The following is a 14,630-nucleotide window of genomic DNA, read 5'->3' as shown; positions in this document are numbered from 1 at the left end:
TGGAGAGACGAGCCTAGTGGCCTCAGTCCATGGAGCTGCAAAGAGTCAGACTGAGCAACTGAGCACTCACACACAAATATTTAGTAATTATTTCTGATTTATATGTACTTTGTAACCTAACCCCCCTACCCCCCCAGATCTCTAATAAAGTAGTGGTTATATGTGTTGGAAAAATTACAGTAAAATGGATTCAAATTTGACTTCTTTCTCAGTTCAAAAGCATTATCCTTTAATTAAGCTTAACAACTCTCTCAGGGAGGTCAATTTGCCTAAGAGAGTGAAACCATATGGAAGCACATAGCCTAAATCCTATCAATTATAGAACGAGGTCGTGAAGGAATTTTAACATGTGAATGCACACTCGCTTGTGTCTGATATTTCAGGAATAACAGAACACAAAAGAGTAATACAACAAGAGACTCAGAGTGGACAAAAGAAAGCCCAATATTCAGAAGGTACTACAGCATTAGGGAAACTGCTGAAGAGTGGGACAAATAATTGGAAGACCTGAATTCTAGTCCATGATTTCTCTCTTATTAACTTTATAATCTGATGCAAACTTCAAGTTACCAAACTTTGATTCCCTTAAAATAAGGTTATAATGCTAAAAAATTCAACAAATTATGGATGCAGACAATTTATAGAATTGTTAGTGGTTAAGATAAAGATCTAGGCTTCCTTGGTAGCTCAGATGGTAAAGAATCCGCCTGCAATGCAGGAGACCAGGGTTTATTCCTGGATGGGGAAGATCCCCTGGAGAAGGGAATGGTTACCCACTCTAGTATTCTTACCTGGGAAATCCCACAGACAGAGATGCCTGACAGTTACAATCCATGGGTCACAAAGAGTCGGACAGACTGAGTGACTAAGCACATAAGATAAAGATCTACTTCACGCTCATTGGCGACTTGGTCCCATATGGCATTTTGAGAGTATGAAGATGAAATGGTAGAATTTAAGCCATTACAGTACTCTGTGTTACAGCCACAAGTAAGATAGGTAGCCCCTGGGAAGAAGATCTTAACATTGCCTTCAGTGGTGGCCTTCAAAGAAAGCAATAAGGCTTTATCTGCACCTGGGCAAGTGAGTTCTACTGGAGAAAAATCACAAAAGGGGACAAATGATATCAACATAAATTTATAGTCATGTAGCTCAACTGAACCACAGACAATGGCTGGTATTCTACACTATGTTTTAAATTGATTCACTCTCCACATTTCCCAAAGATTTCTTGGTTTTGATCTCTAATCTGCCATTCCACTCTCTCCTCCAACTCTCAGCAGACAATTTCTCCTCTTATAAAGACTAACAAGACTATTGATGCATATCTTATTCAGTTTTCCACTTCCAAATCATTATGCTAAACTTTGACATCTCTGTTCATTCTTTCCTTAATTCTTATTCTTAATTATCTTATCTAACATTGACCCTTATATGTATGTTCATTCTTTCCTTAACTCTTCCCCTTAATTCCCTCCATCTGTTCTACATCTCATTTTTCAGGAAGCTGTTGTCAGAAACCCTATCTCTTTTTGTGTATTAAATTCTTTACACAGACATTCATTGAGCATCTATTACATGCCAGGCACTGTTCTAGATGCTTGAAACAGCTCACTGAACACAGAAAAAAAAGAAAAAAAAGGCAAAAAACTGCTAATCTTAAGAAGTTACATGCTAGTGAAGGGATACAGGCAGTAAATACAGTCCTTCTCAAGACTTTGAATAAATATAATATGGATATAAATGTAGGAGTTGACACATTCTATGGAAAAATCACAGCAAAGTAAGTAAAATTTAAAGTGTGTGGCAGTGTAGCAGGTTCATGTTTTATCCAGGATGGTCAGGGTAAGCCTCATTGAGCAGTCATCTGCTAACAGTCATCTGACTGTCTGATGAAATAGTTTTCCAAAAAAAGAGAATAGATCTAGTATGGTTGGAGTAGAGTGAGTGGGAGAAATGAAGTCAGAGAAGTAAGGATAGGTGATGATGAGCAGGTCACCATGGGCTTTTCAAGCAGTTGTAATCATGTTGGCCTTTACTCTGTGTGGATTGGAGTCACTTTGGAAAGTTCTGAGGAGTTGACTGACCTAATCTTACTGAGGTTTTAAGAATTCTTCTGGCAGGTTCTTATCTGAGTCATTTCTGACAACTTTTAAGAATGGTCAATCAGTTCTTCTTCTTCCTAAACATAATCCTTCTTTTCTGATCATGTTTTTGTATCTGCTTCAGAACACTGTACCATCCATCAAGCCCTTTCTTTCCTTACCTTTACTTTCTACTGTTACTACCTCCCTGGTAATACGCAGGTTTATCCCATTTAAAAAGGTTACTTAGTTTCTCAATCTGCTCACCCTAGTCCCCACACCTTTAACTCTACTGTGGGTCAAGTATTTCCATGCATTGAGAACATCAAGATAAATAGATATTGGAGCTGTCTCGTAAAGGAGACAGAGAGGGGTCAGAAAGTCAGAGTATAATGCAGTACGCATCATGATAGGATACTGAGTGTTAGGAATCCAGGGCAGAACAATTCTTTGTTAAAAGAACCCCGAAAGATGTCATTAAAAAGTGCCATTTTAACTGAAATGAAACATCGTAGAGTTTTGAAGGGAAGGAGAAATACCAAAGAGAGCAAAAAGCAAATGCAAAGGCACAGAATAAATCATTAAAACGCTGGTGATGGGATGATTTGCATTTTGACTAGAAAGAATTGATAGCCTAGAAGAAAGAACTGGATCTAGACAAGGCTGGAAGATGAGGTTACATAGATTTACTCCTCACTGTTTCCTATACCTTTCTACTAGTTCTCCCTATTTCTGATACACTGAGTCCTATCACATCTGACAGAGTACCTCTTTTTTTAAATTTTTTATTTTATATTTGAATGCAACTGATTAACAATGTTCTGATAAGTTTCAGGTGGACAGTGAAGGACTCAGTCATACATATAGATGTATCTATTCTCTCCTAAACTCTCCTCCCATCCAGGCTGCCACACATTGACCAGAGTTCCCTGTGCTGTATACAGTAGGTTCTGTTGGTTATCCATTTTAAATATAGCCATGTGTATATGTCCATCCCAAACTCCCTAGCTATCCCTTCCCACAGCATTCCCCCCGGTAACCATAAGTTTGTTCTCTGTGAGTCTGTTTCTCCTTTGTAAATATGCTAATTTGTATTCAATTTTATAGATTCTGCGTATGAGGGATGTCATGCAGTATTTCTCCTTGTTTCTGATAGAGTACCTCTTGTCTCACCAACATCATATGGAAAACAAAATGAGTTCTATTTACATATTCTCTAACATTGGCCTGAACCCTCTTGATTTTCTTTAAAAGATAGTAAAAATTTATTTTTTCACTGAAGTACAGTAGATTTTCAGTGTTATGGTCAATTCAAGTTGTTAATTCACTCTATAGAAAAAGAATTCAATTATATATACAAATATATCTATTTTTCACATTATTTCCCTTTATAGATTATTACAAAATATTGATTATAGTTTCCTGTGCTGTGCAGTAGATCTTTGTTGGTTATCTATTTTACATATAGTAATGTGTATATGTTAATCCCAAACTCCTAATTAATTCCTTACTCCCCTTCCCCCTTTGGTAACCATAAGTTTATTTTCTATGTCTGTGACTCTATTTCTGTTGTATACATAAGGTCATTTCCATCATTCTTTTTAAACAATATCATATTTATCTTTCTCTGTCTGGCTTACTTCACTTAGCATGATAATCTCTAGGTCTATGAACTCCCTTGATTTTTAAGGTCCACATTTTATTCTTAAAACTTTGAGTCAGTACAGTATTGCCTCTGGCATGACCAAGATCTCTGCATACACCCACCATTCTGAGCACACGTGAGTCCCACATGAGCCTACAGTCCTATACTTTTTCCCTGCTGAATGCTCATGTAGTTTTCCTACTTGGCCTTTATCATCTTCACTCCTCATCCCTGCCTTTGCCTGTATAACTTGTCCAATAATAAAAATATTCACTGATTACTGGGTGTGTATTATATGGCAGAATTTGTACTCAGTCTTTCCTATACTTCATCTCACTCAATTCTCACAACAACCTAATAGATATTGTTGGTTCCCCATGACAGATACCAGGTAAATAACTTGGCTAAATTCATGCAAGTAAAAAGGGGTAGAGATGGAATTATAACCTAACACTGTAGGTCTCCAAAGTCTATACTCTTTCTACTATGCAGCATTCCTCTTTCTTTAATTATTGTTTCCCTCCTCTCTTCCCACTGCCACATTCCCAGTTAATGTCCCCAGTTTTGTGCATCCCTAGTCTGCTCTTTCCCCCTTTCTGTACCACCCATTCTCCTGATCCCTGGTCTTGACCATACTGACATCAATTTCCTTTTCAATCAAGTCTTTCTGGCACAAATTCCTCACTTTTGAATTTAGCCTTCACACTCCATCTGAGCCTTTGGAGATCAGTCTAAAGTTCCAAAATCTGGTTTGTCTAATTTTCTTTTCTTGAGTAGCATGCCTCCTAAGTCCATGTAATATTCCAGACATCCTAATACTCATGATGATCTTTCCCCCAACCCTCATTGACCCTTATATGTATCTATATCAGTGTGACCTCTCCCCACTCTATATTGACCTCTAACCCAGCCACTGACTTGGCGTGTTTAACTGAGTCACCATTTCCTAGCTGAAAGTCTTTGTTAGGAAAAGAACATTGGCTCAGAAAGGAGGATGGACTCACCTACCAAATCAAAGAAATGGATTGATGTGTATTACTTAGAAGATACTGCCGATGGGGAAAAGATTTTCTCAAGAAGAAAGAGGAAGTTAGTTGAGAACGAGAGGAATATTGTAAATAGAGGGAGGTGGTTTGTGCAATTCAGAGGGAAGGTAGATGGAAAGGAAAATAAAAAGTTCAAGTTTCAGAAGAGATAGAGTGGCCCTGCACTCCAAAGGACTGGGAACATACAGGGGCTGCTGCCTATATAAGACAACACATATAGATACTAAATAGTATCCTGCCTCCAGACTGAGTGATCTTACTAAAATATAAACATAAACAAGTGATTCTCCAGTTCAAATCCTTCAGTGACCATACTGTACAACTGAACTCCTTACATTGCATAGTGAATGCCCCAGGATCTGACCCCCACATTCTTAATATTCTTTCTCAGCTACTCAATCCAAGCTCAAGCTCCACTGAAGAATTTGATGTTTTTTAGTGCAACAGCCTCCTTCAAGACTCTATGCAGTTGCACATACTCTATCTTCTACCTGAAATTCATTCTAACTCTTGCTACCTGGTAAATGCCTACTCAGATTCATCCTCCCTGTCAAACTATGCCTAACCACCCCTTGCTATCACCTGCCCATCACTCCAGCTCTCTGGTTTTGTAACATTTTGAACTAAAGAGCATCATATCATGATAATATGTATCATTTTGCTTACTTATCACCACTACTAGATTTACGAATGCCTTGAAAATAAAATCTTATACTATTTTCAGCTTGGTCATCTTTTTATCTCTAGGTGTCTAGCTTAGTTCCTGAAGCATGGTTGTCACTAAATAAGCAAATAAATTGATGTTTATTAAGATCAGATGTCTCACCAAGGTGCACTCCATTTTTTTGCTTTAGGAACTCAAGTGAAGTAGGTCATCTTGGTCGAGTCTAGCTTGGAGATCTTGGTTCAGTTGTCCAGTATGCTGACCAGTGGAGAGGTGTTTGGAAAATCACCTGTGCCACCCCTGTGAGTCTTTGCCTCTTCACCTGAAAGGACTTGAAGTTAGGGGATAAAAATGAAAATAGGGAAGGGAAAGGAAATAAAGGAGAAGTTTTGGAATAACCTAATCTGAATCCTTGAAAATTGCTTCTCTGTGAAACTCAAGAGTTCCATGACTTTGTAATTCTCCTCACTTGGGAAAAATACTAGGGTCCAGATGGATTATAGAGAAATGGAAATTTTTTTCTTCTATTTACTCAAAGAAAAGGCAAAATCAACTCAATAGGTATATGTGACAAGACTTTTAAGTCCAAAATTCAAAAGTTACTTCTGGGCCTGTTAGATGGCCCCTTTTGGATGGTAAGAGCTCAAGGTGGGAGAGATTGTGTTTTTCTGTCTTATATGCTTTTTCTCTGTATCTGTTCAATGTGTGCCTCTTCCTACTCCTCTCTTCTTGCCCTTGTTCTGTTTCTCTGCCGCTGAACTTGGGCTGGTTTTATATGTTGACTCTTCCCACAGACCTCATTCAGGCAGAACCTACAGCTGGACAATTCCGGGATGCAATGAGCCAACTGCTCAGTAGAGGTAACTGTTCTTTAAAAGACACATCCCTGGGGATTTGGTTCACAAATGCTATAGGATTTTCAAGAGCAATAATGATGAAGAAGTTAAAGAAATTTCCCTAGTGACCTCCTAGGGTCACTAGACAGGGTGATTATCAGTTGGAGAAACAGAATAGTAACAGTTTTATGGAATATCAATCTGGTAATTTATCCTAATCTTCGTTCTAAAGCTTGATTTTCTTCCACTCTCTGGTTGTCTGGGAAGTAACTAATACTCATGACCTATTACTTTAAGACATTAATATTATTCAAAGGGGGTGCTGGTGAGATGATCAAAATACCCAAAAGAGTATTTAGTAGTGTTAACAGTACACACTAAGTGCCAAAGAGAACTTTCTCTTCACCTCCACTTCCCCCACTCAAGAGATCTAGAGATCTCCATCTCCACTTCCCCCACACAACAGATCAAGAGATCTCCACCTCCAATTCCCCCACACAAGAGATCAAGAGATCTCCACCTCCAATTCCCCCACACAACAGATCAAGAGATCTCCACCTCCACTTCCCCCACCCCTGAACATCAAAGAAACAATTGCACACAGGGGTAGGGAATCAAGTTTTGGTCAGTAAAGCAATTTTTTTTTTTAAAGTTGCTCAGTCACGTCTGACTCTTTGTGACCCCGTGAACTATACAGTTCGTGGAAGTCTCCAGGCCAGAATACTGGAGTGGGTAGCCTTTCCCTTCTTCAGGGGATCTTCCCAACTCAGGGATCAAACCCAGGTCTCTCACATTGTAGGCAGATTCTTTACCAGCTGAGCCACAAGGGAAGCCTAGGAATACTGGAGTGGGTAGCCTATCCCTTCTCCAGCGGATCTTCCCGACCCAGGAATTGAACCAGGGTCTCCTGCATTGCACATGGATTCTTTACCAACTGAGCCATTAAGTAATTTTGACTCTTTAACTTTTAACTTCTTTTGTCTTGGCTCTAGTTCTTGTCTGGAAAATTCCACAGACAGAGGAGCCTGGAAGGCTACGGTCCAGGGGGGTCACAGAGAGTTGGACATGACTGAGAGATTGCACGCACGTGCACACACACACACACACACACACACACACACACACACACACACACACACTGAGGGAAAGTACAAGGAGACTGCTGTAGACTGTTCAAACTCTAGGAGTTAGACCGGTAAAACAAGAAATGACCTTATGGAAACTTCCCTAGTGGTCCTGTTGCTAAGACTCTGAGATTCCAATGTAGGGGGCCTGGGTTCAAACCCTGGTCAAGGAACTAGATCCCACATGCCTCAGTTAAGAGTTTGCATGATACAACTATAGATCCTCCATGCTACAACTGAAAATGATCCCTCATGTCAAATGAAGATTGAAGATCCCACGAGCTGCAACTAAGACCTGCATGGTCAAGTAAATAAATAAATATTTTTTAAAAAAGAAATGAGCTTATGTTTCATATCTGGTCCAACCTGATCACCAGTTAGGAGACTGAGGACACAGATCTAACATGAGATAGAACGTGTCTTTGCCCTCTATATCCCCTCTGTATATTTCTCTCTTTGAAAACGGCAAGTGTTGTGACAGCAGATGATGGTTACTGTCCAATATATGGAGATTTTCTCAACTTCCTGTTAAATGCTTTTCTATTAGAGATAAGATTAACAAACATAAATATATTGATAGGTAGAATTTTGGTGTCATCTATAAAGCATTCATGGGATCATATTTTCTGGGCTAAAATTCATGAACCAGAACAAAGAGAAATTTTTAAATTTTTATTTTTATAAAAACAAAGAGAAAGTTTAAACAGTATATCAATTTATTAATACCCTTTAGTAGAAATGAAACTAGGTGAAATAATTATAAAATCCAGTAGGAAAATACTTACTGCTACTGCTAACTCACTTGAGTCGTGTCTGACTCTGTGTGACCCCATAGATGTCAGCTCACCAGGGTCGCTCGTCCCTGGGATTCTCCAGGCAAGAACACTGGAGTGGGTTGCCATTTCCTTCTCCAATGCATGAAAGTGAAAAGTGAAAGTGAAGTCGCTCAGTCGTGTCCAACTCTTAGCGACCTCATGGACCGCAGCCTACCAGGCTCCTCCGTCCATAGGATTGTCCAGGCAAGAGTACTGGAGTGGGGTGCCATTGCCTTCTCCGAAAATACTTAACTACTGTGTTTATGTTATTCACTTAATATAGGTTTATGTCATATTTTTACATGTATGCTTAAAAAGAATTCTGCTTCTCAATAGTCATCAGATTTACTGATTCAGATTTATCAACAGCTGAAACACTGGAGTTCTAGGATAATTCCAGATACTTCAGGAAATAGTAAAGTTATCCATTCAGTCTCTCAAGCCATAAATCTTTGAATTATTCTAAATTTTAATTCTTTTAACCTGAAACACCCCAGTTAATCAAATGATTAAGGACATCTCCATTTTTAAAGTGCAAGGACTGCTATCAGTAGGGTTGTACAGACATCTGTCAATACAAAACAGCAACAACTCTCTGTAGAAGCCACCATTAATAATCTGTGTGCACCTGCTATGTTCTAAAGACTTCACATATGTGTTATCTAATTTAACGCTTTGAACAACTCTATAAAATGTTACTAATATTCCCAATTTCCAAACAAGAAAATGAAGGTTCATAATAAATAAAAATTTCCCCATGGAGTGATTGTGTCAGTCAATGTTGTGTTACAGGTAATCAAATTTATCTTAGGTAGCTTAAGCAGAAAGAGAATTTGATTATTGTAAAGTCATTGAGAAGACTGGAGTTCAGGAGTTTAGGATGAACCCCAGAAACAAGTTTGAGCCTCCACAACCACCTTGTCTCAGACACAGTAGAGAAAACTGTTGCTGTTGCTGCTGCTTCCTCTCTGCGGCTCATGAACCAAATCTGTTGCCTGCAGAACTTTGGCCATAAGCCACGCCAGCTAAATGAATGTCCCACACACTGACTCCTTCTGCCTATGATTTATGTGAGAATCAAAGTGTTATATAAATGCATCATACAGGAACCTAAATATTAATGAAAACCTTTCCAGCATTAACATGTTAGAAATATTGAAATGGGTATGAAGAAAGACATGATGTTTGCTTCAAACTAAAAATTAGAGGAGTTGGAGAGAATAGAATGTTTAAAAATTGGAACTAGGCCAAAAAATGTGGAAGTTATGGGTACTGTGGCTATCAGTTGGAAGTCTGACATTCAGACAGGGATTTATTCCTCATATATCTATTGATCACTGAATGCATGATAATAACTTTTAGTAACTGTGAGACCTAAAGAAACTTATAATCTAGTGTTTTAAATAAGATGTATATTTAAATCACTATCAGTATAAGATAGAGTCTAAAAAGTGTTACAACCAAGATATCATCAGTGTGAACACAAGTTACACGCAACTAGAGTCATTTCTTCCTGATAGGTATGGAGACAAGTCAGCACAAGCGGGAAGTTGGAAGAAACAGAAAAGCCGTCACAGAGGACTTGCAGTCCAGGTGAGTTTTACAGACACTACGAGCAGCCCTGTGCCCTGGGTTCTGTCAGATGATGTAGAGCAGTGTGTGCCACATGCTGCACCAGGAGCCTTCACGTGTGTCCATTTTCATTTAATCTTCACATCAACTTGGGAAGTAGATATGATGATCTACTTTCAACAGATGAGGAAACTGAAGCTCAAAGAAACCAAAATTCTAATTTGCTGCAAAAGCTACAAATTTAACTACTGATAATGCTGTAGACTCAAGCTCAATATTTGCCTCACAAGATCATGTACTTTCCCAATATTTTTCCACTTACCCAGTTGCCAGTGAGGCTATTTTAAAAGCCTGATTATGCTGTTTATTAGAAGATAGTAAACCTGAGTGTGTGAAATAGAAGCAACTGGGAAAATATATTGGGGAAATTCTTCTACAGACCTTGTAGTCTAATTTGCTGTGATAAGACAAGAAATGCAACCTAAAAGGGGAAAAGGGAAAAAGCAGTCTGTGCAGTAAACTAGCTTAAACCTGGGAAACAGACAGTCAAGTATCTATCTACAGTGTCAGGTGGTGAGGCTGGTATTATAGCTTCAAGGATGAATAAGGTTAATTTCTGTGCTAGAGAAACTCACAATATACTCAGAGTCAAGCACAAACTGCCATCTGTCATTCAAAATGAAGAGGTGCTCTGGTTGAGGATGAATATTGAAAGACAATGCCCCTTGTCCCTGCTTCACTGTGTAAGTGACTGCCATTTACCTGATAAAAATGCAACAAGCTGAAGATCTAGTGCTTGCAGAGACTGAAAATACCTCTGTGGAACTTACTGTATATCCACAAACCTATATGGTAAGAGGAATTCACAAATGAGTAAGATTTGGGTTGGTGAACATGAATGTACTTCCTCTTGTGACCCCTTTCTTCATTATGTCACTTTGTGTTAGTCATCTTTCATGTTTTTTAGTGTGCTGGTATCTCTCTTGACTCTTGCCCTTTTCCATCTTTGCAAGCCCTGCTCTTTATTACTGTCCACCATTTTCATCTAATTCCTGCAAGTGTTAGCCTAAATGCTGCTTCTACTGGAACATTTTCTCTGATCATCCTAGGTCTAACTATTATTTGTTTCCAAAGAATCCTGTATTCATATCATCACACTTAACGCTGGAGGCAATTGTGCCTTTATCTTCCTCACTCATCTCTGAGCTATTAGAAGGAAGACTCTGTGTTTTTTTGGTAGTTGTTGTCCACAGTAGTCTATCACAGAGCTTGGCAAGAAATAGGGGCACAAGAAATAATGAATGAATGAAAAAAAATGAATGAATGAAGTTACGAAAGGTGAGTATATTGTAGTTACTGAGTGTGCTGTAGGGACTAATATCAGAATGGATGTTTCATATTGGAGATCAGTAAAAATAAGGCTGATTTGGTTCAGGTGGCAAAAACGTTAGACATTATTGAGCTTCATGAATGGTAGAGTGATTCTAAAATAATAAATAAATGCACAGGGAACTCTGTTCAATATTATGTGGCAAACTAGATGGGAAGGGAGCTTGTGAAAGAATAGATACATGTACGTGTATGGCTGTATCTCGTCGTTGTACCCCTGAGGCTAGCACTATATTAATCAACTATACTCCAGTATAAAATAAAAAGTTTTTAAAAAGACTAGAATGAGTAGATACTATTTAATTCAAATTAAGAATTACTAAATAGTAGAGTAACATTTCAAAAGCAATAGATAAGAAAGAGTAATACAGGAATGTTGAATAATATATTCAAGGGGCTTAGATCAAAACTAGGAGACAAATGTTAGACTCTAAATGAACAAAATGTGGAGTCATAATAGCCTTTTCTGATTATTGTTTTCATATTTTAACCTCAGCTTGATCAATTTTGTAGAATTCTTCCTGGTACTCTATATTTTCTTATCTAGTCAGCAGGTCTCATAATGATATATAACACTTGCCTTTGCCTTAGAAAATTTGTATTTGTTTTTACCTATTGTATGTAAGAACATGTTATATTGATGTATTGAGGGTTTCAGCTCAAGCATATACTGTTGTGATGCTATTCTCTTAGTTTGCTTATAATAGTCATATATAGCATGAAAGGCCACAAGAATCCAAGAGCCCAAAAGGGAGTGTCTCAAGAGATGCGTATCAACTGCAAAAATTACGTTAATGCTGATTCTTTCATCTCTCGTGAACTACTGATCCCATTCCTGTAATAAGAAATAAGCTCTTATAGTCCTTGAAGGGTTTTCCTGGTAGCTCAGACAGTAAAGAATCTGCTTGCAATGCAGGAGATCTGGGTTCAATCCCTGGGTCAGGAAGATCCCCTGGAGAAAGGAATAGCTACCTACTCCAGTATTCTTGCCTGGAGAATTCCATGGACAGAGGAGCCTGGTTGGCTACAATCCATGGTGTTACAAAGATTTGGATATAGCTGAGTGACTAACACTTTTGCTTTTTTTACTTTCAAACATGGATGAGAACTGAAAAATGCTCAAAATTATTATTATTATCAATGGTAGTTGATCATCAATAACACAATATAATTGCAAAGAGCACTATCATCACCATCACTACTACACCATCATGTCTTTTCATCACATTTACAAATCTTATGTACTGAATTGCTTGATCGAGACACCAATGTTGTTAACAAAAGTCTCTCTTAGAGCTATGATCACAGACTCATATATTACTTAACACAGTTGTTAAAAGCTAGATTCTTTGGGTTCAAATAATGGTTTTGATATTTATTAGGTACACAATTTCAGGTAACTTATTTAAATCTCTCTGTGTATGCTTCACTTTCCTGATATTTAAAATCAAGTATTTAATCATAACTAACTCATGGAGGCATTTTGAGAATAAAATAGATTATCTTGTGTAAAGGGTTAATAAAACCATTTTACATATGTTAATATTTACTGTTGCTCTCTCATTTCAAGGAATATATTGTCATATACAGTGCATATTAACTACACTTAGAGATTAAAGATTATACAGTGAAAGTGACAAATAGATTCAAGATATTAGCTCTGATAGAATGCCTGAAACTAGGGACAGAGGTTCATGACATTGTTTAGCAGGTGGTGATCAAAACCATCCCCAAGAAAGAGAAATAGAAAATGGCAAAATGACTGAGGAGGCCTTACAAATCACTGAGAAAAGAAAAGCAAAAGGCAAAGGAGAAAAGGAAAGATATACCCATATGAATGCAGAGTTCCAAAGAATAGCAAGGAGAGATAAGAAAGCCTTCCTGAGTGAATAATGCAAAGAAATAAAGGAAAACAATAGAATGGAAAAGACTAGAGATCTCTTCAAGAAAACTAGAGATACCTAGGGATTATTTCATGCAGAGATGAGCACAACAACAGACAGAGACAGTGTGTAACTAATAGAAGCAGAAGATATTAAGAAGAGGTGGCAAGAATACACAGAAGAACTATACAAAAAAGATCTTCATGACCCAGATAATCACAATGATGTGATCACTCACCTAGAGTTAGACATCCTGGAATGCAAAGTCAAGTGGGCCTTAGGAAGCATCACTACAAACAAAGCTAGTAGAGGTAATGGAATTCCAGCTGAGCTATTTCAAATCCTAAAAGATGATGCTGTGAAAGTGCTGTACTCAATGTGCCAACAAATATGGAAAACTCAGCAGTGGCCACAGGATTAGAAAAGGTCAGTTTTCATCCCAATCCCAAAGAAGGGCTATGGCAAAAAATGTTTAAACTACCACACAATTGCACTTGTTTCACACACTAGCAAAGTAATGCTCAAAATTCTCCAAGCCAGGTTTCAACAGTATGTGAACTGAGAACTTCCAGATGTTCAAGCTGGATTTACAAAAGGCAGAGGAATCAGAGATCAAATTGCCGACATCCATTGAATCATAGACAAAGAAAGAGAATTCCAGAAAAACATCTACTTCTGCTTCATTGAGTATGCTAAAGCCTTTGACTGTGTGGATCACAACAAACTGTGGAAAATTCTTCAAGAGATGGGAATACCATACCACCTGACCTGCCTCCTGAGAAATCTGTATGCAGTTCAAGAAGCAAGAGTTAGAACTGGACATGGAAGAATCAACTGGTTCAAAATTAGGAAAGGGGCACATCAAGGCTGTATATTGTCACCTATTTAATTTATATGCAGAGTACATCATGTGAAATGCCAGGCAGGACGTAGCACAAGCTGGAATCAAGATTGCTGGGAAAAATATCAATAACTTCAGATATGAGGATGACAACACCCTTGTTGCAGAAAGTGAAGAGAAACTAAAGAGCCTCTATTGAAAGTGAAAGAGGAGAGTGAAGAAGCTGGCTTAAAACTCAACATTCAAAACACTAAGATGATGGCATCTGGTCCCATCACTTCATGGGAAATATGGGGTAACAATGGAAACAGTGACAGACTTTATCTTCTTGGGCTCCAAAGTCATTGCACATGGTGACTGCAGCCACAAAATTAGAAAACACTTGATCCTTGGAAGAAAAGCTATGATAAACCTAGACAGCATATTAAAAAGCAGAGATGTTACTTTGCTGACAAATGTCCATCTAGTCAAAGCTACGGTTTTTCCAGTAGTCATGTATGGATGTGAGACTTGGACCATAAAAAGATCTGAACGACAAAGAATTGATGCTTTTGAACTGTGCTGCTGGAGAAGACTCTTGAGATTCCCTTGGACTGCAAGGAGATCAAACCAGTCCGTCCTAAAGGAAATCAATCCCAAATATACATTAGAAGGACTGATGCTGAAGCTGAAGCTCCAATACTCTGGCCACCTTATGTGAAGGGCCAACTTATTAGAAAAGACCCTGATGT

At 38.2% G+C, this 14,630-nt stretch overlaps 1 protein-coding gene across 1 annotated transcript in view; it reads right to left on the bottom strand.

Moving 5' to 3' along the window:
- Nucleotides 1–14,630, bottom strand: part of LOC122449250 (interferon-induced very large GTPase 1-like) — a 393,510-nt gene that overhangs the window by 129,570 nt on the left and 249,310 nt on the right. The gene's annotated exons all lie outside the window — the stretch shown is intronic.

Source organism: Cervus canadensis, chromosome 11 (assembly GCF_019320065.1).
Source record: "Cervus canadensis isolate Bull #8, Minnesota chromosome 11, ASM1932006v1, whole genome shotgun sequence".
Lineage (NCBI taxonomy): Eukaryota > Metazoa > Chordata > Mammalia > Artiodactyla > Cervidae > Cervus > Cervus canadensis.
The sequence above is the reverse complement of the archived record's forward strand: the minus strand, read 5'-3'. Positions and strand labels throughout refer to the sequence as shown.